This window comes from Bos indicus, chromosome 22, assembly GCF_029378745.1.
Source record: "Bos indicus isolate NIAB-ARS_2022 breed Sahiwal x Tharparkar chromosome 22, NIAB-ARS_B.indTharparkar_mat_pri_1.0, whole genome shotgun sequence".
In the NCBI taxonomy this organism is placed as follows: Eukaryota; Metazoa; Chordata; class Mammalia; order Artiodactyla; family Bovidae; genus Bos; species Bos indicus.
This window is the reverse complement of record NC_091781.1, coordinates 9,771,021-9,798,511: the sequence shown is the minus strand read 5'-3', so window position 1 is coordinate 9,798,511 and position 27,491 is coordinate 9,771,021. Positions and strand designations below refer to the sequence as shown.

The window sequence follows — 27,491 nt, the reverse complement described above, 5'->3', positions numbered from 1 at the left end:
TTTTCCAGGCAAGAGTGGGGTGCTTGGAGTGGGGTGCCATTGCCTTCTCCGACCATATTCACATCACCCCTTTAAGTTAATTCATAAAATCATACCCAATATCCTGAAATACTCAATTATAATTAGTATGTGAGTAAACAGTTCATTTCCAGAAGGCAATTAGTGTTAAATACTAAACAGATAAAATTTTTTATTCTACACTAAAACAAATATACCAACTCAAAATTACTCAGTTTTGAAAGTCATTATCACTGATCACAATGACAGTTTTTTGTCTACATGGATAATAAAATCATTTGGCCATGTAACCAGTGGGAGTTCATTTCTGTGTTAGGATCCCCAAATCTCTATACAGGACAATAAAAAGAAAAATTAGCACTACCTTTACTATTTTTGATTCTTGTAATACATTTTTAAGATAAAATTTTTCAAAATAAATATTTGATGTAAGGTTGAGGAGCAATTCTGACATATCCCAAATAATTTACTTAGTAATGGCCAAAAGAAGTCACTAAAGATTAATTTTTCCAGAAATAGCTGATAATGTGACAATAACAACAGCAAGCAAATAAAACAGTATATGAAATGTTCTGCTATATGGCATAAATTCTATAAAACCTATGAGGTTTACAGTAATCTAAGGTAGTGTGACTATCAATAATTTGTATTCTTTTCTATACTTTTAAGCTTTCCAGGAACAAATTACCCATAATTGGAGAAAAATAATAAATGTCACCAAAATAAGTTATGTGATTTAAAGTTGCGCCAGGATGTATTAACAAACATTGTTTTTCTCCACTTCTCTCCCTACTTAGAGTTGCTTTGTGTCTACAACGAAATCACGAGTTTGTGGTTAGAACATCTAAACAAGTAATCACACTCTCCTCATGCTGTTCTCAGTATTAGGCAATACACATACTGCACGTGAAAATGCTGAAGAATCAGTCCCATTATCTGCCCCTTATCTCATCACTTACACCCTTGTTCTCAGTTCAGTTCAGTCGCTCAGTCGTGTCCAACTCTGCGATCCCATGGACTGCAGCCTGACAGGCTTCCCTTGTTCTGGCTCTAGATATTTCTCACCCCTTGTTGGACTTGTATTCTGCAATAGATCTCATATTCAAGAAAATAATTTCTTCTTCCTTCAGCTTATTCTAATAGCTACCTTTGCCTCTTTATATCCTTTTCCCCAAACAGGCTAGCAGCACACCCAACATAAACTCGACACCTGGGAAAGTAGTATCTCATCTTCAAGTCTGCTTTACTCCATGGCAAAAATTCCTGGATCATGACCTCCCCCCATCCCAGCTTTACTGAGATATGATGACAAAATTGTATATATGTAAGGTGTACAATGTGATGCTTTTGATATAAGTACACACTGCAAAATGATGACCACAATCAAGCTAATTGCCACATCCATTACCTCACAGTTATTATTTTGTGTGTGTGATGAGCACTGAGATCTATTCTTTTTATTAAATTTCAAGTATAATTTAGTATTAACTCTAGACACCTGATGTTATGCATTGGTTTTTCAGAACTTATTACTCTCTTAAAGTTATAATCAACATCTCCCTTTTTTACCTAACCCTCAGCTCCTGGTAACTGTCATTCAAGTCTTTGTTAATGAGCTCAGTTTTGTTTTGAATATTTATTTATTTAGGCTGTGCCAGGTCTTAATTATGGCATACAGGATCTTTAGTTGCAGCATGTGGGATCTAGTTCCCTGACCAGCAATTGAACCCAGGCGCCTTGTACTGGGAGGGTGAAGTCTTAGGGAAGTTCCCCCCACTTCCCCCATGCCTTTTTTTTTTAAGAGTCCACACATAAATGAGATCACGCAGTATTTGTCTTTCTCCATCTGGCTTATTTCACTTAGCATAATATCCTCCACATTTATCCATGTTGTCAAAAATGGCAGGATTTCTTTATGTTTAAAGTTGAGCAATTTATATTCTCTATCCTTAAAAATTTAGGTGGTCTTCATAATTTGGCTACCTTGAATAATGCTGCAATGTACATGGGAGTGCAGATATCTTTTTAAGAGCCTGATTTCATTTCCTTTGCATACACATCCAGAAGTGGAGCTGCTGCATTGTAAGGTAGTTCTGTTTTTGTTTAGGAACCTCCATGCTGTTTTCCATGATGACCATACCAATTTACATTCCCATCAAGACCGTATAAGGGTTGCCTTTTCTCTACACCCTTTTCAACACTTGGTATCTTTTGACTTTTTAAAAACAGCTATCCTAGCAAATGCGAGGTGATACTTTATTTTGGTTTTGATTTGCATTTCCTTAATGGTCAGTGATGTCAAGCATCTTTGCATAAACTATTGGCCATTTGTACATTCTCTTTAGAGAAATGTCTATTTGGGTCCCTTGCTCATATTTAAATTTCCTTTGCTATCGAGTTGTTTGAGTTTCTTATACATTTTGAATATTAATCCTTTCATCAGATATTTACTTGCAAATATCTTCTATTCCATAGGTTGCCTTTTCACTTTGTTGATTGTTTCATTTGCTGTGAAGAAACTTTTTAATGTAATCTGACTTGTTTTTAGTTTGGTTTTGGTTTTTACTTTTATTGTTTGTGCTTTTTGGTCAGGCAATGAATCCAAACACTCATTACCAAGATCAAGGTCAAAGAGCTTTTGCCTTATGTTTTTTCCTAGGATTTTTGAGGTTTCAGGTCTTACATTTAAGTCTTTAACCTATTTTGAGTTGACTTTTATGTTCAGTTAGATAAAGTTCCAGTCCATTCTCTTCCACCTAGATATCCAGTTCCCCAAACACCATTTATTGAAGAGACTATCTTTTCCTCATGCTGTATCCTTGGTTCCTTTGTCAAAGATTAGTTGATCACATATGCATGCAGTTACTTCTAGGCTCTCTATTCCGTTCCATTCATCTATATGTCTGTTTCTGCCAGTACCATGCTGTTTTAATTACTATACCTTTGTAATACAATTTGAAATCATGAAGTGTGATGCCTTCAGCTTTGTTCTTCATGCTCAAGATTGATTTAGCTATCTGGGGTCTTCTGTGGTTCCCATAATAATTTTTGTAAAATTTTTTTCTATTTCTGTGAAGAATGACATTGGAATTTTGATGGGGATTATACTGAAGGAGTAGATTGTTTTGGGTAGCATTCACTAGGAACAGCATGCTGTCTTTCTGTCTACTAGGGTCATGCCAGTATTGAAATTTTACAAATCATCTCTCATAGTCTTTTCTATCACACCCAGCTCTGTTTTAACTGTATTGTACCTTGCAAAGTTTATTGGATTCGGTTTAGATTTCTAAGCATAAATAACTAGAATGCTCAAATGAGTCTGGCTTTTTCTCCCAAGTATCAACAGACCCTAGCCCACTATGGTGAGCCTTAATTTTGAAGTTTGACATTTTAAATAAAAACAAAACTCATTTTTTATTAACCACATCATCAAGAATATCCTTTCCTTTGGGAAGGGCAGCTTTTAAAGTATTCTGATAATTTTTTCAATTGTTCAACTATACCAAAAAAAGAAAATTCAGTTCACTCAGTCATGTCCAACACTTTGTGACCCCATGGCTGCAGCATGCCAGGCTTCCCTGTCCATCCCCAACTCCCGGAGCTTGCTCAAACTCATGTCCATTGAATCGGTGATGCCATCCAAGCATCTCATCCTCTGAGTCTTCAACACCACAGTTCAAAAGCATTGATTCTTCAGTTATCAGCTTTCTTTATGGTCCAACTCTCACATCCAACTATGACTATTGGAAAAACCATGGCTTTGACTAGATGGACCTTTGTCAGCAAAGTAATGTCTCTGCTTTTTAATATGCTGTCTAGGTTGGTCATAGCTTTTCTTCTAAGGAGTCATGATCTGCAGTGACTTTGGAGCCCAAGGAAATAAAATCTCTCACTGTTTCCATTGTTTCTCCATCTATTTGCCATGAAGTGATGGGACCAGATGCCATGATCTTAGTTTTTTCAAAGTTGAGTTTTAAGCCAGCTTTCTCACTCTCCTCTTTCACTTTCATCAAGAGGCTCTTTAGTTCCTTTTTACTTTCTGCCATAAGGGTGGTGTCATCTGTATATCAGAGGTAGTACTTAGAAATATCTGTGCCATTTAGGTATAGACCATAATGATTTCACACTTTTCAATTTACTTCTCTGAATATTCTCCTCAGGAAGAAGAATAAGGGAAACTGAAGAAGGTTAGAAAAATTCAAAATAAAGGAAATATTTAGTTTCATATGATATCTGATACTTTTCTAAGATATTTCCATTCTTACTGACAGACAACAGGCAAGCAGAGAAGACAAACATTTCAGATTATTGTTAGTGACATTAAGAATAAACTGGCACCTCTGTTTGCAATGGTACTTTCATATATAAAAACGTATTCAGGGATTTCTTGGTAGCTCAGTGGTAAAGAATCTGCCCGCCAACACAGGAGACCCAGGTTCAAGCCCTGATCCAGGAGGATCCCATATGCTGTGGAACAGCTGAGCTCTTGCGCCACAACTATTGAGCCTCTGCTCTCCAGCCCATGAGCCACAACAACTGAGCCCACATGCCGCTACTACTGAAGCCCACGTGCTCTGGCGCCCATGAGCTGCAGCAAGAAAAGCTACCACAATGAGAAGCCTGTGGAACACAACTAGAGAGCAATTAGAGAAAGCCTGCACAGCAACTAAGACCCAGCACAGCCATAAATAGAATAAGAAATTAAAAAAAAAAAAAAAAACGTATTCAATATTCAGTTCCATGAAGTCAGTAGGGCAAGGGAAATCTCCAAAAATGAGTCTAAGTTTTTGCCTTCACTTTTCTCAGTATGTTCACACATTTAGCATAAGCTGTGGGAATTGCAACTGTCTTGGTTGCTCCTGATTGAGACAATCTTCATTGGGCATTAATCAGTATATGAAGAGTCTAAATATAAATTATTACCAAATCAATTAAAGACAGAAAATCCTCAATGAATTTCCAAACATAAGCTTCTGCTCAGTGAGCATAATGAGAACCAGGAGCTGACTGAAGAATAAGCCAGAAGAGCAATCCCACTCGACAGAAGCAAGAGAACATCACAGACTTAAACTTAGGTTTCCAAGCAGAATTCTAAGTGATGAGAAAAATATAACCTGGGCCTGGTCCTGCTGAATAGAATCTGAGTATGTTAATTAAAAAGGAAAACTCTTGCTAGCAATAGTAAATTTCTAGAGAGGAGTTTTACATCAGTATAGAACCACCAGTGTAAGCAGCCCTTCAACAATCGCTTGAACTCGGGGCTTATAATCCACAGATATCCTAAAACCACATGGCTTCCTGCATGCCATGGTGATATTTTCAGGGAAAAAAAGTTTATGTTAATATGCAAATACTTAATATTTTTCATTTCATTCCCAAATGATGTCTGGTTTGAAAAGTCACTATAAAAAGTGAGGATGAACAGATCTTAAGAACCACAGTTTTCAGTGTGAAAGCTAGAAACAAACATTAAAACACAATTTTAACATAATTTTAATAATTAAGTTATGTAAGTTGGGGTTCCCAGGTGGTGTGAGTGGTAAAGAACCCACCTCCCAATGGAGAAGATATAGGAGACGCAGGTTCCCTATGGAGACGCAGGAGATCCCCTGGAGGAGGGCATGGAAACTCACTCCAGTATGCTTGCCTGGAGAATCCCATGGATGGAGGAACCTGCCAGGTTCCTCTGTCTGTGGAGTCACAAAGAGTCGGACACAACTGAAGCAACTTAGCATGCACACACGTATTCATGGAAGTTAATTTTATTTTGGCTGATTGTTAAAGAATAACACTATCCAAATACAAATGGTGGGTGAAAAAAAGTGACATGAAAGAAACACAAATGTTAAAAAATGTTTTATATATAATGCATGTAAAACTTCCTTATTTTTGACAAAAATGAAAGAAGTATACAATTTTTGTTAATATCAGATTCTTTTTTAATTGAAGTATAGTTGATGTACAAAGTTGATTACTGCTGTATAGCAAAGTGATTCAGTTATATATATATATATATATACATATATATATATACATTCCCTTTTAATTTATTATTTTCCATTATGATTTATCATCAGTTCAGCTCAGTTCAGTCACTCAGTCGTGTTCGATTCTTTGTGACCCCATGGACTGCAGCACGCCAGGCCTCCCTGTCCATCACCAACTCCGGAGTTATCATAGGCTCCTGAATATAGCTTGCTGTGTTATACAGTAGGACCTTGCTGTTTATTTCCATTCTATACATAAAAAGCTTACATCTGCTAATCCTAACCTAGCACTTTATCCTTTCCCCAATCCCCTTCTCAGCAGCCACAAGTGGTCCTCTATGTCCCTGATTCTGTTTCTGTTTCATAGATAGGTTCATTTGTGTCGTATTTCAGATTCTTCACATAAGGGATACCATATGGTATGTCTTTTTCTGACGTACTTCACTTAGTACGATAATCTCTAGTTGCATCCACGTTGCTGCAAATGGCATGAGCTTTTTCTTTTTTATGGACGAGTAGTATTCCATCGTCTATATGTACCACATCTTTTTCATCCATTGATCTGTCAATGGACATTTGGGTGGTTTCCACGTCTTGCCTACTGTGAATAGTGCTGCTTTGAACACAGGGGTGCATGTAACTTTGTGAATTAGCGTTTTGTTTGGATATACACCCAGAAGTGGGATTGCTGGGTCACACAGTAGCTCTATCTTTAGTTTTATGAGGACTCTCCAAATTGTTTTCCATCATGGCTGCACCAACTTAAATTTCCACCAACAATGGAGGAGGGTTCCCTTTTCTCCACACCCTCGCCAGCATTTGTTACTTACAGACTTTTTAAAGATGAAGTAGTACCTCAACACTGCTCTGCTTGGCCTTTCTCTAATCATTAGTGATGCTGAGCATCTTTTCATGTATTTACTGGCCATCCATATAAAATTAGACTCTTAATAACATCTTCATGTAAAAGTCAAACAAATATCCAAAGAATATTAAATTTCTTTTAAATTATTAACTTTCCTGGATTACTCTCATTATCATCAGCTCCATATATTGGAATTAACTTTGTCATAGCTCAGTGTGGCAGGTTCTTTATCACTGGAGGAATCAGTGACAGAACACATCTCCAGGAAATAACACTTTAATTACTACAGTGAATCTCACGGAAGTTCAAAATAAGCATTATCCAAGGTTTATATAACAGAACTGAGAAGAGACCTTTCAATTGTAAAAGTTTCTGTAAGATCAGTTTTCTGAGTTATTTTCAAGATAACTTTTTTAAAACATGAAAAGTAACCCTTTCATGGCTAGCTAGGTCAACACTGTGAAGGGCCCACTCTTGGATGAAGAATGATCCCATGCTTGAGTCCTGGGAACTCTTGGGAAAAGCTTTTCTCTTGGGAAGAGCTTCCTTGTCCACTGTTCTTTGTGATCCCTGGCCCCAGTCTGTAGGGTTCTTCCTTTTTCTCCTCTTTGGCTGTCTCTGAAGTGGGCATTGAGGAACACACTCTTCTTACAAGTGCACAACTTTCCCAGCCCTCATTCTGCTCATGGGGCTTCCCTGATAGCTCAGTTGGTAAAGAATCCACCTGCAATGCAAGAGACCCTGGTTCAACTCCTGGGTTGGGAAGATCTGCTGGAGAAGGGATAGGCTACCCACTACAGTATTCTTGGGCTTCCCTGGTGGCACAGCTGGTAAAGAATTCACCTGCAATGTGGGAGACATGGGTTCAATCCCTGGTTTGGGAAGATGCCCTGCAGAAGGGAAAGGCTACCCACTCCAGTATTCTGGCCTAGAGAATTCCATGGACTGTATAGTCCATGGAGTCGCAGAGTCAGACATGACTGAGTGACTTTCACTTTCACTTTCATTATTCTGAACATGATCGGTAGGTGTCCAATACTCACTTACAGGATATTTAAATGCAGCCTTATGATATATATTTGACAGCAAACTCTCAAAATGTAAGAGATTTCTCATGCATTCCATTCCAGAAAGTTACATGTGCCAGAGATCTTTTTAAGAACATGTTTTTCACATAAATTGTGCTTCTTTGGGGTTTTTTGGTCCTCATATCTCTAGCTTTAAACTAGATTACCCTAGAGCTGGTGAGCTATTCCAGAAACGTTGTGTCCCTCTTCTTATAATGCTATGCCCTTATTTTTATTTTTGCTTTGAGGCTTCTTAATTCACTTTGATATTGTAACTTTACCTTTAGAGGTGAAGGTCATAGTCTTAATTTGATCTATTCCAAAAGGCTGAGTTTTGATGGATCTTAAGACCTTCTCAAATTTATCTCTTGCATTTTCAGTATAAAAGAAATAAGCTATGCTGACTCTATGTTGTACCAAATTTCTGAGTTCTATTTAATCTCTTTTCATTTCCACTTTCAAATTAGCCAATTATTTTAACTAGCTCATATCTCTCTTTTTGGACAAGAAAATGGCAACTCACTCCAGTGTTCTTGCCTGGAGAATCCCAGGGACAGGGGAGACTTGTGGGCTGCCGTCTGTGGGGTCACACAGAGTCGGACACGACTGAAGCCCTTGTCAAATATACCCAATTGCTTTTGGCTCAGCAGTATCTATAGGTGGCGCTAGTGGTAAAGACTCCCACCCCACCCCCTACCCCTGGCTGCTTGTCAGCGCAAGAGACATGACACACAGGTTCAATCCCTTGGTCTGAAAGTTCCCCTGGAGAAGGAAATGGCAACCCACTCCTGTATTCTTGCCTGGAAACTCCCATGAACAGAGGAACCTGACAGGCTGTAGGCCATAGGGTTACAGAGTCGGACACAACTTAGCACGCATGCACCAAGTTACTGCAGGTTACTATTTGTAAGTTACTTTCCATTTTTCCATTTTCTAATAAACGTTTCCTTATCACTCCTGAGCCAGCAGCTAAGCTGCTGCTGCTGCTAAGTCGCTTCAGTCATGTCCGACTCTGTGCGACACCACAGATGGCAGCCCACCAGTCTCCTCCGTCCCTGGGATTCTCCAGGCAAGAGTACTGGAGTGGGTTGCCATTGCCTTCTCCCAGCAGCTAAACTAGTGTCATATATTTCATACTGGTATGAGATACCATACTTCTACTACTACATGAATTAGGCTATGCCTAGATTTCAGAACCAGGATGAGCTGTAAATTGCATAGCCTCAAATTAGATGTGTTGGTGTTTTCACCTCAGGGAATAGTTCACAGAAATTTTTGGTGTGCTTCGGGATTTGTGGGTTGGGTGGCAGCCATTTCCTTACTCAATATTTAAATTTTAGTGGATTTAAGGACTGAGGATTGGTTAAGGACTGAAGATCGGAGCAAAAATAGTTTTACTTAGTCATAGTTAAGCAGATCTCAGATGCTAAAATTTAAAGATACATAGGGCATGTTTTATGTCTCTTATTTTCCCCTAATTAGTAGAAAAGAAACTCCTTCCAGTCAAACCATGGTGCCTATCTTAATTTAAACAGAATTTTAAGAATTAACACAGGAATTTTAATATGATCCCTCTCTAAAATCACATTAAAACACTAGTAATCAAATAAAATACATAAATAGTGGGGCAGAGGTAGGAAACGTCGCAGCAGTGGACTGGAGATAGCCATACCTTCTGGGGAGACAGTATGCAGATTGAAGAGTGGAGACCCTACTTGAGAAAACTAGACTAGAAAAACTAAGTACTTCAAGAGGAAAATCTTTCTGGTGAGAATTAGACCTGAGATGCCCTATATATTTTCAGGATTTAGAGTCAACTGGTGTTATAGAAGCTAGAAATGGCACATGGGCTTCAAACAGGGAAAATGCTTCAAAGTTTACAAATGGAAAGCTTATACCTTCAAGTACCCTCTGCTACTCCACACGGCTAACTAATTACTACCTTTCCCACCTCCCAACCAAAGCAGGAAAAGGTTAATGACAAGAATCCACTGACTGAAGAACACAAAGAACAATGGAGAAGGCTGAACACAAGGCTGAAATGGCATTAAAAGAAAGCCTGCTCTCTTACTCTTGCTTCCCAGACTGTTAGCAGCCAAGTATACACTTCAGGCAAAATATTAAAGGGTTTTCTTATACAGAAGACCAGCCTAACACAAAAAGACCCAGAAACTGGTACACTCTTTCAAAACCCAACTGCTCTACAGTGAATTCTACCAGTAGATAAATCTTTTCCAGGTATGCAGAGTTTTTTTTTTATCACAAATTTAATATTTCACTGTTAAATATAAATGGACATACAGGGACAATCAAATTGACAAGAGCTTCTAATTAAAAAGAAGTCAGAGGAAACTGAGACTATATAAAAGGAACAGGAAAAGAAAGATTATGAGAAACAATACCTCTAATATCCTCAAAGGGATAAGAAAGGATATTATATCCATGAAACAAAAATATAATACAACTTTTTATAGGAGGTTTAGAGGATGAAAAATGAATTTGAATATTAAAAATGATAGAAATTACTAAAATAAAATGGAGGCAAATTAGAAACATGAGCAAGAAAGCCAAAAATGGAAAACAGAAAATAAATTATAAAAAATCCAGAAGATAAAAAATTATAGTAGAACTATCATAAAGAAATAATGAGGTAAAGTGTGGGAAGGATTAAAGAAATAACAAAATATCTCACCGTTCAGTTCAGTTCAGTTCAGTTGCTTAGTCGTGTCCGACTCTTTGCGACCCCATGAATCACACACAGCACGCCAGGCCTCCCTGTCCATTACCAACTCCCGGAGTTTTCCCAAACTCATGTCCATCGAGTCAGTGATGCCATCCAACCATTTCATCTTCTGTCGTTCCCTTCTCCTCCTGCCCTCAATCCCTCCCAGCATCAGGGTCTTTTCCAATGAGTCAACTCTTCGCATGAGGTGGCCAAAGTACTGGAGTTTCAGTTTCAGCATCAGTCCTTCCAAAGAACACCCAGGATTGGTCTCTTTCAGAATGGACTGGTTGGACCTCCTTGCAGTCCAAGGGACTCTCAAGAATCTTCTCCAATACCACAGTTCAAAAGCATCAATTCTTCGGTGCTCAGCCTTCTTCACAGTCCAGCTCTTACATCCATACATGACGCTGACAGGGACCATTTCTGCCTGTCTGCTACAATGAACAGAAAACAACCTCCCCCAGGACATATTATATGACATTTCAGAACATTAGAAATTAAGTGGAAAAATAAAACCTTCATAGATAGAAATATGTAAAGCACAAAAGATCAAAAGTAATGTTTTCAGACTTCTTAGCAGCATTCCTGAAAACTAAAAGACAATGCATCCAAAATTCTGAAGAAAAACCAGTTCCATCATAGGATTCTATACCCAGCCAAACCACTCAAGGTTAAAATAAATAGAATGACAGCCACCTTTTCACTACCTTTTTTCTTAGAAAACTTTTGAAGGATGTACTCTATTAAGAAGTAGAACAAACCAAGAAATGAGTAAACAGGATTCATGAAACAAAGGATCAACTCTGGATAATGCAGGAAAGTTCTGGGACAATGAGTGAAAAATGAAAGCATTCTGGATGAATTTGTAATAAATACATAGAAAAGAAAAAAAAATGCAATGTACAAAACAAAGCCATGTTTCACTAACTGGAATTGACTGTTTGAGAGTATATTTCAGTGAGGTCAGTTACTTCAGCAATAAACATAAACACTGAGTACTGATTTAACCAGAGTATATATACTGGCAATATAGAGAAGAAATGTGCAGGTGGGCATGTGTTCTCACTAAGCCCTAATAAATCACAGGAATAAATCAACAAATGACATCTGAATGTCTAAATCCACAAACCACAATGTAAACATGACATCTAGAAATATTAATATAAATACCTGAACAAATAGCTAATAGAGTTGAATATTTTTGCTTCTCGGTAGTGGGACTCAGGTATAAGAAAAGACATCAATTAGACTGGTATCTTTTTCACTTTCAGCCGTTTAGAACCATTTAACTTTTAAGCACATTTTTAAAATAAAATATGTCAAAAAAACAAGCAAAGAAACAAAATCCACACTTTTGCTATTAAGAGTTTTGGATTTCTTTTACAATAGCCATTTAACAAACTAGTTTCATTTTTGCACTAGAATTTTCTCAAGAAATTTAGCACATACACTAAAGCGGCCATTTATAATTTTAAGCACAAAGGCAATGATACTCATTACAGGAAGAGTGGATCTATTTTTGATGAGCTTAAATAAGTTGCTAATTTGTGCCAGGAGCAATGATATGGGCACTGACAATCATAAATATTAATGTCCCAAGAGACCAGGCAGCAGCCTCAGAATGACAATCACTGGGAGTAACACAAAATAACACTGATAACTTAACATGGAGAAAATGAAGCCAAAGGTTTCAACTGAAGAGTTGATTCGGAACACCAGCATATCCACATCATCTTAGACAGTTGGATATCAATTTCAAAAACTCTCTGCCTTTCTGGAATAGACTGCAGTCCTCCAGTCCTGTTAGAGAGTCACGCTAAATTTCAGAAACAGAACAGAAGTCAAAGTTCCTTCTTTTACTTTTCTAAGCTCCAAACACTAAGGCCAACCTTATTTTTTCTTCCCTGAAGATTCATCTCTTTTATATATGACATACTCTTCAAATACTGCCTCTCAAAGGTACAATCTGCCATTAACCTATTAGGCTGCGGTCTTACTTTGTGACTGACAACTAGGTCAACCACCTTAGAAGGCAAGAATGCTGACATCCACATTAAACATAAACATACAGTTGTGAGGGAAGGGCAGCACCACAAATTGTAAACGTTGTAAAACCATCTTTTTGTCTGGACACTTCCATCTGTACACAAGGGAATACTTAGATCCTTACTTCTCTCTCTCAGTCCCCACCTTCAAGGAAATGGCAGAATCACTAGCAAAAAGAAATATAATCCATTCAAGAAGGTATTTAAGCAAAAACAATGTTTCTCAATTTTCAACATTATTAGACTTTGTAGCAGAGAAGGAATGTGGGCCTTCAGAGTAGCTTTGGGGGCTAGCCTGATGCGAGCTTCTAAAATCAGTGTCCTGAGCTTGCATTTTGTCTTTTAAAGTTAGGGACATTTAATCGCATGACATGCACCATTAATGTATCCCCTGTCTATTTAATTTTTAAAATAATTTATATTATTCACCAGTAAAACGACACACCCAACTTTCTCTTAACATTTTCTAGAAAGCTTGATAACTCAGTAAGTGTCCTGTTAATACTATTATTACCCTGCAGCTGATACAGCAGTCTTCCCTTCTCCATGGTTTTGCTTTCTGAGGTTTCAGTTACCCATGTTCAAACATGGTCCAAAAATATTAAACAGAAAACTCCAGAAACAAACAATTCATAAGTTTTAAACTATACACCATGCTGGGTAGTGTAGTGAAATATTGCCCTACCCTGCTCTACCCAGTCCAGGATGTGAATCATGCCTTTGTCCAGCTTGTCCTGCCCTTAGTCACTTAGTTATCAGTTTGACTGTTTTGGTATCACAGTGCTTGTATTTAAGTAATCCTTCTTTTAGTTAATGGCCCAAAGCATAAGAATAGTGATACTAGCAATTCAGAAATGCCATAGAGAAGCTGGAAACTGCTTCCTTCAGGTAAAAAGGAGAAAATTCTCAACTTAAGGGGGAAAAAGAGTCATATGCTAAGGTTGCTAAGATCTAGAGTAAAACCCAATCTTCTATCTGTGAAATTATGAAGAAGGAAAAAGGAATCTGTGCTAGTTTTGCTGTTGTACCTGAAGCTGCAGAAGTTATAGCCACAATGTGTATTAAGTGCTTAGTTAAGACAGAAAAGGCATTTTTTAAAAGAGAGGATATTTTTTAAAGAGAATCATTCACATAATGTTTATTACAGTATATTATAATTGCTCTATTTTATTATTAGTTTTGCTGCTAACGTCTTACTGTGTCTACTGCATAAATTAAACCTTATCATAGGTATGTATGTATTGGAAAAAACATAGTATATATAGGGTTTGGTTCCACCCAGACTTTCAGGCATTCACTGAAGTCTTGGAGCTTATCCCCCAGGGATAAGTGGGGACTACTGTACTGAAAATGGCTCTGAAGGGACTAAAGGAGCACAGGCGAGCAAGCACGATGCTGGTCCTAGCCAGGACCTGAAGTCCTTAAACTTCGGGATACAGGGAAAAACACAGGTTTAGAACTCAAAAATATTGTGTTCTAACTCAGCCACTTGCTTGACACATGACCTTTGAAAGTGTCTCATGTCTCTGATCTTCAACTTCCTCTCAGACACCAAGGCTAACTCAGGTGCAGGACTAAGTGAGTCTTAAAGGAGATAATGTACCGGAAGCACACCATAAGGAAGGCTGGTGATGGTGGTGAGGGATGGTCCTCTTCTGTGTTGGGTCTACTTCTCCATCTCTCCAGCTTCCATTCTCCAGGGTTCCTGGGGGTGCAGAACATAGACTCCCATCCACTGGGAAAGGCACCTGGAAAGATTTCTGTAGAAGAGTGGGTTGGACCATCACTCCTGGACAAGAGAAACCACAACACACAGTAACATATAATCAGGAAAAAAAAACCTTCCTCAGGATACAAAGTGTGACAGAATAAAATAGAAATAATTACACCTGCATGATATAATTTTAAACATTTATCAGCATCCCTAGTTCATTAAACAGTAATTAAAGTGCTGCAAATTCTTCCTGGCTAATGGATATATTCAGAAAATAGAATGAAAAAGCTTTGAAAGAAGCCATGTGTTTAAAAAGATGAAAAGTGAGATTAAGGCAGGAGGGTTCCTCCATGGAAAAAAAGTGTTGACATTTAAAACTGCAGGACCGCAGTCCTAGAAAACCAGACAGTAGGCGACACAGGCAATGAAATTTAATAGCCGGCTCTCAACAGGTGGACAGGCTGAAGCTGTGATAAACTGTTTCAACTCTGATGTTTAGCGCAGGAACTGGAGCAGCATGCACCAACAGATGGAGCCATTCAAAAACTAGCTGCATGGAGTTAAGAGAAAAAGACGGAAATGGGAGAGAAAAAGGCAGGGCAAAATGTGGGTTTGAAACATAGCAAATGCCATCTCCAGATGACCTAAGATCCAAATGGGAAAACTGCAACTGGCTCTCTGGAGAAAAGTTAGCCTAATGTAAGAGTCTAGCCAAAAAAAAAAAAAGGGCACTCAATACTGTTCCTTACACCAAACTGTGGCCTACCTTCAGGTAAAATTCTGGACCAGGGCATTTTTAGTTTGTCTTTCTGCTGCAAAAGTTGACTCTTGCAGTCTATTTGTGGTTTGCTGCTGCTGCTAAGTCGCTTCAGTCGTGTCCGACTCTGTGCGACCCCAGAGACTGCAGCCCACCAGGCTCCGCCGCCCCTGGGATTCTCCAGGCAAGAACACTGGAGTGGGTTGCCATTTCCTTCTCCAATGCATGAAAGTGAAGTCGCTCAGTCGAGTCCGACTCCTATCGAGCCCATGGACCGCAGCCCACCACACAAATCAGATTTTCCAACCAAGGCCAAATTCTGCAGGCACCCTACCCTATTTGGAACACAAAGCGGGCCCCCATCATAAAACATAATTGAAATAATGGGGCTGAAATCCTCGTTCTTGGTTTGCTTCATGATACGCTTTTTTTTTTTTTTTTTTGCGTTTCTCACTTATAAATGCTTAGTGTGGCCACTGCCGGTTCTTCCACTGTTTCCACGCCCTCATCTTACTGCCTCAGATTCCCCCCACCCTCCTCACTCCTCCCCCCCGCCCCCGACCCAACACCGCGCAGGCGCGCACACACTGTCACAGGGACCCTCGGGTCTGTCTCCCTGGACCGCAAAGTCGGCGCCTCACAGGCCCAGAAGTCGAAAATGAGAAACCTGGGTGAAACACAGGTTAAGTGAACTCGCAGCCCTGGGAGGAATATCACGTGACTCACCTCTAAGGTCAACGTTCCTGCCAGACCACTAGCCTGGTGTGAGCGTCTACAACCCGAGTCTTAAGCCACACACAGCGCGAACATACTAGAAGCACGGACCTCTTAATCTTCCAGTGCGCCTCACCTTTGCGTCTCATGCAGCCTTATGAACGGACGAGCCATTCTCGCGCGACTTGTACCAAATTCTCAGGAAAGGAAAACTTTCGCGAGACTTGGAACTTGCGGCTCTTTTTGCAATAGAGAGCCGCGTGGTGGCAAGCGCAGCCCTTTGGGTAAGCGGTGCTCAGCCGCTAAGTCATGTCCCACTCTTTACGACTCCCATGGACTGTAACCCACCAGGCTCCTCTGTCCATGGGACTCCCCAGGCAAAACTACTGGAATGGGTTGCCATTTCCTCCTCCAGGGGATCTTCCAGACCCAGGGATTGAACCCTCGTCTCTTATGTCTCCTGCATTGGCAGACAGGTTCTTTACCACTAACGCCACCTGGGAAGCCCTTGGGGTAAGGACAACTGCTTTAAAATCTGCTGTGTGTGCATACGTAGTCGGTTGCGTCATTTGTGTCTGACTTTCTGCGACACCGTGGACTGTAACCCGCCAGGCTTCTCTGTCCGCTGGATTCTCCAAGCAAGAATACTGGAGTGGGTTGCATGCGCTCCTCCAGGGGATCTTCCCCACCCAGGAATGGAATCTGCATCTGTTCCAGATTGTTTACTGCTGAGCCAACTGGGAAATAAATCTACTAGGGAACTTTTTTTTTTTTTTGGTAATGTAGATTAAAAAAAAAAAAAAAAAAAAGTAGCCTGCCGGGTCCCACTCCAGATGTACAAATCACATTCTCTGAGGCTGGGCAGGGAATATAAGAATGGGTGTGCTGGGGTGGGGTGCTTTTGAGTTAGACGGCAGGCAATTACTGTTTATTCAGCAAAAAGAGTAATTTCTGTTCTTAAGCAGATGTGAGAGTAAATATATAAGTGATTACATGTATCAGATCACGTACACCTTAAACTTATGAAATGTTACATCTTAATTATATGTCAAACAGCTAAGATACTCTTTATACAATACAAACATGACCATATCACTTTTCTGGTAAATCCTTGAGTGGTTTTCCATGGCTTTTAGGATTGGACTCCAAAAATCCATACCATGTTAGAATGTGGTGGTTAACAGGGGGGCTTTGTACCCAAAGTTTTGGGTCAGCACTCTCTGCTCCATCACTCACTACTGTTCGCCTTAGTTAATAAGGCTCAATGCCCTCATCTAATCTCTCTACATCCTGTATGTTTATGAGGACTGATTAAGATGCGTGAGAAGCACTTAGCAAAGTATCTGGCAGGTAGCAAATGCTCTGTAAATGTTAACTGTAGTTATTTTTGGCCACTAGAAGCACCTTTCTGACCCCAGCCTACCTTTCAACTCTCACCTTGCACTGCTATTTACCTTGTGCTTGATATTCTGGCTTCTTCAATAACCTTTTTTTACTTTAGAACCTTCATATATGATTCTCCCCCTGAATAGAAATCCACCTCCTTTACCCAATTAATATCCTCAGACTTAAGATTTAGCCTCCATTTTTCTTTCTTTGTTTCAGTCCTTGGGTCAGGAAGATCCTCTGGAATAGGAAATGGGAACCCACTCCAGTATTTTTGCCAGGAAAATTACATGGACAGAGAAGCCTGGTGGGCTACAGTCCAGGAGGTTGCAAAGAGTTGGACACCATTGAGCACACACACATTTCTTCGTTTGTGTGCTTTCCTGAGACCTAATAGAAATCATTGTTCCCCTTTACCAGGCTTGTGCAACCATCCTGCAGCTGCTGTGAGCGATGACCCTGTTCTCCAGGGAACTGACTTAAAGAAGTGGTTCTTAAATATTATTATGAATCACAGTCACCTGGAGGGTTAGTGGACCCTCTGAGTTCTGCGCCCCCATTTCCAGAGTTTCTGATTCAGTAGGTCTGAGGAGCTCCCTGAGAATTGACAGGTCTAACAAATTGCCACATGATGGATCATCAAATCATGATGACCATGGATCACCCTTTCCCTGAGTTAAATTCTCCTTGCCTGAGAGTTACAACAAACCCTGCACATCTCTCCTCCACATCAGAGACTATGACTCACTGACAGAGGGGCAAAAAAAAAAAAAAAAAGGTTTCCTGACAACACGGTGCGACCATCTCTGGGGTATTTAACTCATCCTCCATAGCCCCTGTGGGATCAAGCCGAGGCCTCTGCTTTGCTCAGCTCCTTTCTTTGCCCCACCCTGCTCCCCCCACTTCCATTTTCACTTCCATTTTCCTCAGAGCACTTCTTCAATAAACCATGTACACAAGAATCCTGTCTCGGCCTCCGTTTCTGAGGAGCTCAGAGGAAAACATACATATGCAGAAATGCACTGTGGAAATACAGGTGAGTATAAAGAGCAAAATTGATTAAGAAAGGAATGCGAATTTCCTCAGAAGAGGATTTGCCAGAGCTTTCTGAGATGAAGTATATTTTCCCTTGAAAGCCTGAGCATAGGAAAGGATGCATCCCATAAAAATCTTAAAAGTTTATCAGCATCATTTTTAACAAGCCTCAAAAGCCCAGTTGTACCTGAGGCCCGTGAGTACTCAGATTTGCCCTATCTCTGAGGCGCTAGGTTGTCATTTCATATAATGAGACGATCTGTACTTTCCAGGACCTAAAACAGGGAGGCTCTATAAATTCTGCACCAGGCAGAGTGTGGAAGTAGCTTTTAATGGCCCCAACAACTACCATTTCACTGTCTGGGATCTGCCGATATGAGATAATGTTGATAAACTGCACTGCTTTCTGCCAGCAATAAAACGAGAGAGCAAACAGAGTTTAAGGGCTGCAGCTAACTTTCTGTTACAAGCAAGGCCAGAGGGCAGGGAGGTGGATGGCTGAGGAGGCCTCAGTGTCTATTGTTTAGAAATGGGCTCTGTGGTCCCACAGGGCCAACACTCTGGAATCTGTGTCATCTTTGTAAATCAGAATAAATGGGCTCAGCCATCTTCCTTGAGCAGGTGTCAGTGCCCTCCTTCCCAGGCTGGCATGCCTACAGTAGAGGCTGCAACCATCTGGATTGCTGTCAGGAAATCACGGTGATGCTGAGTCTGGACCACAGGGCAATTAGCAGGGCTCTCCACAGGAGCTTTGTGTATGCTGGAGTCCTCCTCACCAGTCCATTCCTCATGCCTGGCGTGACAATATCCACGTGGCTATAATAATAATGAAAGTGTGGACTGAGCGGGCCATCTGGTAGGTTGGTAAAAATAACAAGAAGCTCTCTGCATGGGGAACAGCCCTGATCACAAGTCAAAAGAGATGGAGTTTATGGGAGAATGGATACATGCATATGTATGGCTGAGTCCCTGTGCTGTCCTCCTGAAACTATCATGACATTATTAATCAGTCATACACCAATATAAAATAAAAAGCTTAAGCTTTTTTTTAATAATCCAAAATAAAAATCGTTTTAAAAAAGAGAGAGAGAGAGAGAGATGTACCTGGTGCTGAGTGTAGATGGATGTATCTCCAGATTTATACATTTTTAACAATAGGGGGCGTAAGGTGTCTATGTTGTCTGTGGTTTTTAGTTTGCTTGCTAAAACCCTGATCCCTTTCCTGGTTTCACCAGTTAATTCTACCAGCGAGATCTGCAGCTGGGTGCTGTTAACCAGTACCTTTACTAGTCCTTGAATAAGTTCAATAAAGATAACTCTGGCTGACAAAATCACAAGAGATTTCATGGCTATGATAGTTTCCACAGTACTGTGAGAGAGAGTGAAGGCAGGATTCAAGTTTATCTTTTCATAAAGGTCCTGAGCAAAGGTACAAGGAAAGGAAATACCCTTTCCCTTCCTCTGAAGCATTTCACAATTCCTTCCCAATTTCATTGTTTTCTGAAAATAAGAAAAACCTTCATGTTCTGCATGACACCTGGAGGAGGGACTTTTATCTGGAAGTTGATGGAACCCAACTTTTCACTGCAGCCTTTCTTCTCAAAGATATTTGTTCAGAGGGATTTCCTGCTTCTATCTTCTAAGTGCAACATCTATACCATCAAATACCCCAAATTATATTAATCTTACATCAACATTGGGCAAAAGAAACATAATTCCACACAATGGAAATGTTATCACTGAGTCAGAGATGTAGAGTAGAACGTAGTTACTCTACTAAGTCCTGGAGACTTTTGACTGCTACTTGAATATTGAATTCAGAAAATCCTCCGGAAACATGCAAGAAGGCATAAGAGGCCCATCTCAAAAAAAAAGTGTCATATGTAATAAGTATCTATTATTTTAACCTGTTAACAGCTGATATGGAATAGAATCTTGGGAAAAGATACATAATATGAAAAACAGTTGTTCTTCTCTTTTCATGTTATTATGTAAATTACCAATACTTTTTGTAAAGGATGTAACATTTAATATCATGGGATCAAGCTCTAATTATGGCTCCATCAAGCATGGAATCATTAGTTTACTGAGATCTGTTTCCAAAAAAAAAAAAAAAATCCACTAAAGTCTTTTTGTAAAAGACAGTTTTGTCCCAGGACTACTTTATGACCCAGAGGAAAAAAAAAAACAGAAGCTCCTCATCTTAAACTGTAGTTGTTTTCCTTCCCCACCTACCTCTTCAAAAATCAAACCCCAATCTTTTTTTTTTCTAGCTGGCAGGACAGAGACCCCAGAGATAGCATGGCAATTCTGAGCATCCTTCTGGTTCTCGGGGGCAGATAGATAAGCAGAGCTGGAATGCTCAGCTATGAGGATGCTGAGGAGGAAGTGAGCCATGAAGCTCGTGTCTGGAGTGACTTACTGAGAATGTTATCCCCTCAAGTAGACCACTCTGGCTTTCCAGGTGGCGCTAGAGGTGAAGAACCTGTCTGCCAATGCAGGAGACATAAGAGACTCAAGTTCAATCCCTGGATCAGGATTATCCCCTGGAGGAGGGCATGGCAACCTACTCCAGTATTCTTGCCTGGAGAATCCCATGGACAGAGGAGTCTGGAGGGTTGCAGTCCATAGGGTGGCACAGAGTTGGACACGACTGCAGCGACTTAGCAGGCATGCAGACAACTCTGACCCTATGATCTTACTAAAGACAGGGCTGTCAGCACCAACTCTCCACCTGTCTCTCTCCTCCTGTTTTATTTTTTCCACTCTTTGGATCCTTATATTCATGTCTTTACTTCATATTATAGGTAACTTTTTCTCAGGGCACTCTCTCAGTGCCCTGGTTATGATTAAAATGTTTACTATGTTTATATAGTAATTTTTCTATCATCATTTTATGCAGTTTATAGAGGCTGACTTGTGTTTTATATATAGTATAAATGTTATATATTTGCTATCAGCCCAACAAATTACATTCTAATTTTAAAAATTTACACACAGCAATGCAGAATAATAAACAATCATTTCCTGCCCTCTAAATGGGAAGTGGAGTCATTATATAAAGTTACGTAAAAAAGAGGAGAGGCTTCTAGAATGTCAAAGATTTTCACTAAGTGACTTCCCTGAAACAAGTATATATGCCATGTAGAAGAATATGTACTTTCCTTTGGGGAGTCTAGTTTGGTTATTTTTCTCTAAATGATTTGTTTTTCATGTTCTTTTTATCCTAAGGAAGTGCCTTTTCTTTTCAGAAATGGCTCTTTGTCCAAGGAGAAACACTTTCCTTCCCATGTCTGTTAATGGAAGATCTTGCCGTCAGCTTGGAAACCGCCAAGCAGGTGGTGATTTGTGGAGGGCAAGGTAAATGTTCGTCATCCACATCCCTTCCCTGCTTCTGAGTGGGGCTAGTGGAAAAGACCTGCCATTGTTTTCATCATTTGCAAGGTTCTCTTTATTGGAAAATAGAGAGCTGGTAGGATTTGTGTTGGAGGTGATTCTTCTTTCTTGAGAGGATGATAGCATGCCTAAAATTATGGAAGCATAAAAGCTGCAGGTTTTCTATAATGGGCACTGCTCAGTATTATTAATAACTGTGCACAAGGCACTTTTATGTTGGCAAGTGGCTTCAATCATTTTTATCACGTAATAGCTGCAGAGGTTCAGTGAGCTCTTCAATCTCTTCACAAGATTGGGTTCCAGGAACATGTAGGGTTTTAAGGCTGGAAGGAAATTCCCAAGGCTCATTCAAGAAATATTTTTGAATTATTAATTCAAGAAATGTTTTATATGCACACGCACACACGCACACACACACACACACACATCAGTATTTACCAGGAGGGTTATGCCAGTGAAGTAAATGCACTCCCTGCCTTGTCTAATTTAATCCTTGCAATAACCTTATGAGGAAAATACCATTGCTGCTGCTGCTGCTGCTAAGTCGCTTCAGTTGTGTCCGACTCTGTGCAACCCCATAGATGGCAGCCCACCAGACTCCCCCGTCCCTGGGATTCTCCAGGCAAGAACACTGGGGTGGGTTGCCATTTCCTTCTCCAATGCACGAAACTGAAAAGTGAAAGTGAAGTCGCTCAGTCATGTCCGACTCTTAGCGACCCCATGGACTGCAGCCTACCAGACTCCTCTGCCCATGGGATTTTCCAGGCAAGAGTACTGTCACAGATGAGAAAAATGAAGTTTAAAGTAAAGTTAAGGAAGGGACTTCCCTGGTGGTCCAGTGGCTAAGACTCCGTGATCCCAATGCAGGGGGCCCGGGTTTGATTCCTGGTCAGGGAACGAGATCCCACATACTGCAACTAAAGATCCTGCATGCTGCAACCTAAGACCTGCTGCAGCCAAATAAATAAATTTAAAAAAAGAAGGAATCTATTGCAAAGATAATAAGTAGCAGAGCCTGGACTCAAATCTAGGTGTCTTATTTCAAACCTCACAATCTTACGCTAGATCTGTCCAATGAGAGACCATGTATGACCGCCCAGAGGGTGCTCTGGGCCCTACCACACAACCCCTTGCCCATATGATCCTTGACCCAGACCCCAGAGACTCCCCTAGGGTAGGAAACAGAAACGGCCTCATGTCAACTTTAGCTACAGACAATGACCCACAAGTCCTCTCCAGGCTGCTCCCCCTGCCACTGCATACTCAGTCAGGCAGAGACTATGCATTCCAGAAAATAAAAATCAAAAGGAAAGAAAGAAATCAATAAAGACATAAATCAATAAATTAGAAAACCAAAAGAAGACAAACTGAGTATTTAATTCAAGAGCTGGTCTTGGGAAACACTGATGAACAGACAAACCTCTTACAATGTTGAAGAAGAAGAAATTATTAGGAGAGAGAAATAGGATATAGCCCAGATTCAGAGGGGATTAAGCAGCTAATTATATATTTAAAAAGCTATGTGTGACTCATTAATGCCTTTTTAAAATCTCACCGAAATTGTTGGTATCTGGGCTAATACAAATTGAATATAAAAAAAGACAGAAGAGGCAGAGAGCCTTGAAAAGCAAACACATATGGGAGAAGCAGAAAGGGATTTCAAAGAATTAAGGGTTCAAGAGGCATTAGGTTGTCACTAATTTTACTGGCAAATTTTATGATGCTTTAAAAATATAATACATTCTTGAGATTTCCCTGGTCGTCCAGTGGTTAAGACTCTTGCTCCCAATGCAGGGGGCACAGACTGAATCCATAATCGGGGAAGTAAGATCCTACATGTTGTGTAGGATGGGCAATAAAATTAATAAAATATAACACATTCTTAATTTGTGTGTTTCTTTGAGTGTGCCTATGTGTACGTGTTTGCATCTCTGTTGAGTACTTATTACTTGACACAAACCCTGGTAAGTACTTGGTACCAACTATTATTTAACATTCACAATCTTATGAAGTAGGTACCATTCTTATTCCTTTTCTTAAGGCAATGGCACCCCACTCCAGTACTCTTGCCTGGAAAATCCCATGGATGGAGGAGCCTAGTAGGCTGCAGTCCATGGGGTCGCGAAGAGTCAGGCACGACTGAGCGACTTCACTTTCACTTTTCACTTTCATGCATTGGAGAAGGAAATGGCAACCCACTCCAGTGTTCTTGCCTGGAGAATCCCAGGGACGGGGGAGCCTGGTGGGCTGCCATCTATGGGGTCGCACAGAGTCGGACACGACTGAAGTGACTTAGCAGCAGCAGCAGCAGCAGCAAGTAATGAAACTGGATTTCTAACCCAAATAGTTCACACTTCAGGGCTTAGATTCTTTTTTAAAAAATTTTATTGAGATACACCTGGCATATAATACTGTATTACATGATTTATATATGTGTATATTGCAAAATGATTGCCAAAATAAGTTTAGTTAACATCCATCACCACACATAGTTACAAGTTTTTTTCTTGTTACAAGAATTTTTTAAGATCCACTCTCTTAGCAACTTTTAAATATACAGTATTGTTAACTAAAGTCACTATGCTGTATGTTACATCCTGAGGACTTAATTATCATATCACTGGAAATTTAAACCCTTTGGCCATTTTTATCCATTTTGTCTACCCCTATTTCATACATCTGGTAACCACCCATATCTTCTCTAAATCTATCAGTTTGGGTGTTTACTAGATTCCACATATATGTGAGATTACATAATATTTTTCTTTATTGGTCTGAGTTATTCCATTTCAAATAATGCCTTCAAAGTCTATCCATATTGTTGCAAATGACAGGACTTTTGTTTTCTTCTAGAGTTGGACTGTGAAGAAAGCTGAGCGCCGAAGAATTGATGCTTTTGAACTGTGGTGTTGGAGAAGACTCTTGAGAGTCCCTTGGACTGCAAGGAGATCCAGCCAGTGCATTCTGAAGGAGATCAGCCCTGGGATTTCTTTGGAGGAAATGATGCTGAAGCTGAAACTCCAGTACTTTGGCCACCTCATGCGAAGAGTTAACTCATTGGAAAAGACTCTGATGCTGGGAGGGATAGGGGGCAGGAGGAGAAGGGGACGACAGAGGATGAGATGGCTGGATGGCATCACTGACTCTATGGACATGAGTCTGAGTGAACTCCGGGAGTTGGTGATGGACGGGAAGGCCTGGCGTGCTGTGATTCATGGGGTCACAAAGAGTCGGACACGACTGAGCGACTGAACTGAACTGAACTGAGTGTCTGAATAATATTCCACATTTTCTTTATTCATTCATTTCTTGCGTACTTTAGGTTTTATCCATGTCTTGGCTATTGTAAATAATGCTGCAATAAACATAGGGGTGCAGATATCATTTCAAGATAGTGACTTCTATTCCTTCAGATAAATATTAATACCAGAAGTGGGTTTGCCAAATCATGTGGTAACTCTATTTTTATTTTTGAGGGGAAACTTCAAACTATTTTTTATCATGGCTGCACCAATTTATGTTCCCAACAATAGTGCCCAAGTGTTCCCCTTTCCCCTCATCCTTGACAACACTTGTTATTTCTTGTCTTTCTCCTAATAGACATTCTAACAGGTGACAGCTTATTGTGGTTTTGATTTGCATTTCCCTAATGGGTGTTGTTGTTGGGTTGCTAAGTTGTGTCTGACTCTTCTGCAACCCCATGGACTGGACTCCAAGGATGCCAGGCTCCTTCTGTTCGTGGGATTTCCCAAGCATGAATACGGGATGGGTTTCCGTTTCCTCCTCCAGGGCATGTTCCTGACCCAGGAATCAAACCCATGTCTCCTGCATTGGCAAGCGGTTTCTTTACCACCGAGCCACCAGGGAAGCCCCAGTGATTAGTTATGCTGAGCACATTTTCAGGTACCTGTTGACCATTTTGTATGTCTTTCTTCTTTGGAAAAATATCTGTTCAGCTCCTCTGCCCTTTTTAAAATTGGATTGTTTGGGGTTTTTTTTCCCTATTGATTCTAAGTTCTTTATTTTTGGCTGTGCTGGGTCTTCACTGCTGCATGTGGGCTTTCTTTAGTCATGGTGAGCAGGGACTACTCTTCATTGCAGTGCACAGACTTCTAATTGCGGTGGCTTCTCTTTTGTGGAGCCCAGGCTGTAGGCACATGAAGCTCGGCAGTGGCAGCGCACGGGCTCAGTGGTGGTGGTACAGTGGCTTCGTTGCTCTGCAGCATGTGGAATCTTCCTGGACCAGGGACTGAACCCGTGTTCCCTGCATTGCAAGGATTCTTAACCGCTGCACCACCAGGCAAGTCCTCACATGAGTTCTTTATATATATTGGGTAATTAACCCCTCATCAGATATGATTTGCAAATATTTTCTCCCATCCTATAGGTTGCCATTCCCTTGTGGTACAGAAGTTTTTTAGTCTGATGTAGACCCATTTGTTTATTTTTGCTTTTATTTTGTTTTTGCTGCCTTTGCAAGTGGTGTCAAATTAAAAAATATCATTGCTGTGATTGATATCAGGTACCTTACCCCTATGTTTTCTTCTAGGAGTATGATGATTTCAGATCTTACATTCAAGTCTTTAATCCATTTTAAGTTTATTTTTCTGTATAGTGTGAGATAGTGGTCCAGTTTCACTTTTTTGTACGTGGTTGTGTAGTTTCTCAACCTTTTTTGTCCGTGGATGTGTAGTTTCCCAAGCATTAATCTAAGGGTCTGCTTTAGGCCAGGACTGCTCTGTTCTGATTTGTGGGAGCCTGGACTCTTAATTACTACCTTAAAGTTGCTCCCAGAACATAAACGGCAGCAAAATACAGAATTTCATAAAACAAGCACTGTGTCAATGCAATAATCTTATCAATAATTATACCTAAGAAAAAATATTTGGGCAATTCTCATTTTTCAAACATCAAAACAAAAATCTTAAAATAAGATACTGGTATATCAATTGTTTTAACATGAATAGTATACCATAATCAAGTATGTTTATTTTGGCAATACTGGGAAATATATTACATAATAATTTGAAGGTGAAGAAAATCATATGAATGATATCAATTAATATCAAAAAATTATTTATAAAATGTAAATTCTATTTTGATTTAAAAAATAACACAATTGTAATCTCTGACTCTCAATAGTAAAGTACTAAAATATTTCCATTAAAGGTAAGAACAGAAAAAAATACACTTACTCCTTCAGAAGGCAATGGCATCCCACTCCAGTACTCTTGCCTGGAAGGTCCCACGGACGGAGGAGCCTGGTAGGCTGCAGTCCATGGGGTCGCTGGGAGTCAGACACGACTGAGTGACTTCACTTTCACTTTTCACTTTCATGCATTGGAGAGGGAAATGGCAACTCACTCCAGTATTCTTGCCTGGAGAATCCCAGGGACGGGGGAGCCTGGTGGGCTGCCGTCTATGGGGTCGCACAGAGTCGGACACGACTGAAGTGACTTAGCAGCAGCAGCAGCAGTCAGTGCAATAAGAAAAAGATATTTAGGTGTTTGGAAGTTGTGATGAAATTTGTTATAATTACCTGCAGATTCTCAATGTGAAAATCTAAGAAAATCAATGTAACATTGATGAGAAATTCAAAGAACAATTCAGTAAGTAAGCTAAATAAAACGGACTATTAAAACAATTCAAGAACTGCTTGGGCTTATTACCCACATTTATTTCAAGGTCATTTTTATTACCAACTTACTAACACTTTGGATATTATTTTTAATTTCACAAGCCTTTTTATATCAAATATGATTTTACTGTTCTTTAAAAATCT

At 40.0% G+C, this 27,491-nt stretch overlaps 1 protein-coding gene across 2 annotated transcripts in view; it reads right to left on the bottom strand.

The window, feature by feature from the left end:
- STAC (SH3 and cysteine rich domain) overlaps nt 1-16,059 on the bottom strand; it is a 353,663-nt gene extending 337,604 nt beyond the window's left edge. Inside the window, exons 1-2 of one of the 2 annotated variants that reach the window (XM_070776015.1) lie at nt 15,905-16,059; nt 14,311-14,496 (exon numbers count right to left, since the gene is read on the bottom strand). The gene's annotated coding sequence lies outside the window, so the exon portion shown is untranslated. The remainder of the gene's footprint in view (nt 1-14,310; nt 14,497-15,904) is intronic. The other variant, XM_070776016.1, reaches the window with a different exon arrangement.
- Nucleotides 16,060-27,491: the final 11,432 nt, after the last annotated feature.